Here is a 3,066-nt window from a genome sequence, read left to right on the forward strand (position 1 = left end):
TCTCCGTATTTGTGCTTAGATGTATAAATATGCTTTTTGGACCTTTAATTTTGATAGTTTTTATCTTCCTTTGATTCCACTAGATGCCTTGATGAGTTTGCTAGTGATTTCAGATTGAAAAGGGGCTAGGAAAGGATCAAAGGAGTGAAAGGAAAGCATACAAAGTAGAGAAATCATGAAAAGCTAAAGATTTAGAAAAGCTCATGGACGCGCGTGCGCACTATGCACCTACGCGCAGATCGTGAAATTCTCCAGGGACGCGTACGCGCACAGTGCACGTACGCGCTGAAGGCTGCACGTGATTTTTAAAGAGGAACTCTTGCCTGGCAATTTTGGAGGGTTTCTGACCCCATTTGGAGCCGAGTTTTTGGCGGGAAAAGGCTAAATAGACCAAGGAATGAAGGGGAAGGCATGTAGACATTCATACAGAGACATTAGGCTAAGTTTTAGTTAGTTTTAGAGAGAGAAGCTGTCACTTCTCTCTAGGATTAGGATTAGGATTAGGTTTAGTTCTTAGATCTAGGTTTTAATTCATGCTTTCTCTACTTCTACTCTTTAATTCTTTGTTGTTACATTCATCATTCTTCTATTGTTTGTTATAATTTCTTCTATTTTATTTGTAGATCTACTTTTGTTCATTCTATTTTCTTTCAATTCAATTTGAAGTAATTCATGATAATTGTGTTTTTTTTATTGTTGTTATTAATTCCTTGCAATAATTGTTGTTAGATTTCATTGTTGTTGCCAATTTACCTTGTTTTCCTTTTATGCCTTCCAAGTGTTTGATGAAATGCTTGGTTGGATTTTAGTGTAGATTTTATTCCTCTTGGCCTAGGTAGAGTAATTAGTGACGCTTGAGTTATCCAATCCTTTGTTGATTGATAATTAGAAGTTGCTAGCTAATTGATTTGGATACCACTAACGTTAGTCTTTCCCTTGGGAGTTGGTTAGGACTTGTGAAATCAAGTTGATTCATCCACTTGACTTTCCTCCATGGTTAGAGGTTAACGAAGTGCTAGAAATGGACAATTTGTGGTCACAATTGAGGAGGATAACTAGGATAGGACTTCTAATTCTCATAACATTGCCAAGAGCTTTCATAGTTATTAGTTTACTTTCATTGCCATTTATATTTCTTGTCTAAAATCTCAAAAAAGAAACCCCAAACATACTTCATAACCAATAACAAGATGCTTCATTGCAATTACTAGGGAGAACGACCCGAGGTTCAATACTTCGATTTATAAATTTAGGGGTTTGTTACTTGTGACAAACAATCTTTTGTATGAAAGGATTATTGATTGGTTTGGAAACTATACTTTACAACGAGACTTCATTAGTGAAATTCTAAGCCATCAAGAATCCCATTCATCACATGTACATACCATGTAAATCAAATCAATGAAAAATGAATCTTTTAACATCTCTTTTGTATGAAAGCAGGTTTATTTTGTATTAGAAAAATCTAAAAAAAAATTCTACCCATACTAGTATTTTTTTTAAAAAAATTTGATAAGGATGTAGCCACGATTTAAAAGCGTGGCAATAGATTCACATCTAGGCATGTTTAAGAAAGCGTGGGTGTATGTCTCCTATCGACACGCTTTCAAAGCGTAACCAAAGCCAAACCAATGGGCATGCTTCTAAAAGCATGGCTATATGTACACTTTTCGGTACGTTTTAAAAGCGTGGCTATAGGATTATACATACGGCCACGTTTTTAAACATGCCAATAGATAAAAGCGTGGCAAAAAATAAAGCTTGCCGATAAATCAACAAAAATGTGACGATAGAGCAACCAACACGTTTGCAGATGTAATCCTTTTAAAAACGTGCCGATAGTTCAAAAAGCGTGGCGAAAAGCTATTCCTACGCTTTTTTGCACTTTTCGACATGCTTTAAAAGCATGGAAAAGACTAATTTTCTTGTAGTGTAGTGATGATGTCAACGAAGGGATCAGGGTTATGCTCATTCAAGAAGCTAACACTAAAATAAGCTTTTGGAATAGTGACCAAATTTAGTAGAATATCATCGTGGTTTATCCTTAAAATTAAGCCTAAAGGGGTATTTTAGTTTTTTTAAAATAAAATTCAAAGTTTCACTTTCTAAATCATTTAAAGTATATTCGTTCTAAAATTGTATTTTAGTCTTTTATTAATATTTTTAAATTAACCAAACTTATATTTTAGACTTTTAATTTTATAATCAAATTCAAATTACTAATGTCCAGTACAATTAAACAACCCTAATTCTAAAAAAAAAAAATTATGTTTTCAAAATTAGCTCAAACATGGTATTTTAGTCTTTTTAAAGTTAAATTTAAATTTCTATTTTATAATACAAATTAAATAACTTTAATTTTAAAAGGGTATTTTAGTCTTTTACAATCAAATTTTAATTTTGAATACAGAACCTTAATCTTAAAGAGAGTATTTTATTTCTTTTAAAATTTAAAGAGTATTTTATGAGTCTTCTATATTCAATTATGTTTTGCGTGACATGCTATATATCTTAATCAAATATGGTTACCGCCATCTTAGTAAATTCATCTACTAAACTCATCTAATATAGTCAATTAAATAAGACCAGCAGACTCATATATGGTGGTAGACTCCACTCTCATTCACCAAACTCCTCACACACCCAGTCCAACTACATCATGTTTAATTTTAATAATGAAATTTATTTAAAAGTGATAACATCACTTATAAAGACAGGATACTTTTATTACATGGAGGATATTTTGCGTGGGTACAAATTTAGTTTGATTTAGTACAGGTACATATGTTAGCGTTTTCATCTTTTATGGATACAAATGGTCATTTATTTTTGGATCGGAAAAAAATAATAACATAGTTTTGTGAATAGGTACTATAAATATATAAAGAAATAAACCCGTATAAGTATATCGTAAACATTTTCGATTCGCTAAATAATTGATAAAAATTAATATTCGAGAAAATACCTAAATATTAATTAATGTAACATATGTAATCATTAGTGTATTAATTAATGTGTTATTCATTAAATATATAGAATAACAATAAGGAAGTCAGACAAAGATAC

The sequence above is a fragment of the Arachis ipaensis genome, chromosome B04, assembly GCF_000816755.2.
Source record: "Arachis ipaensis cultivar K30076 chromosome B04, Araip1.1, whole genome shotgun sequence".
Taxonomy (NCBI): domain Eukaryota; kingdom Viridiplantae; phylum Streptophyta; class Magnoliopsida; order Fabales; family Fabaceae; genus Arachis; species Arachis ipaensis.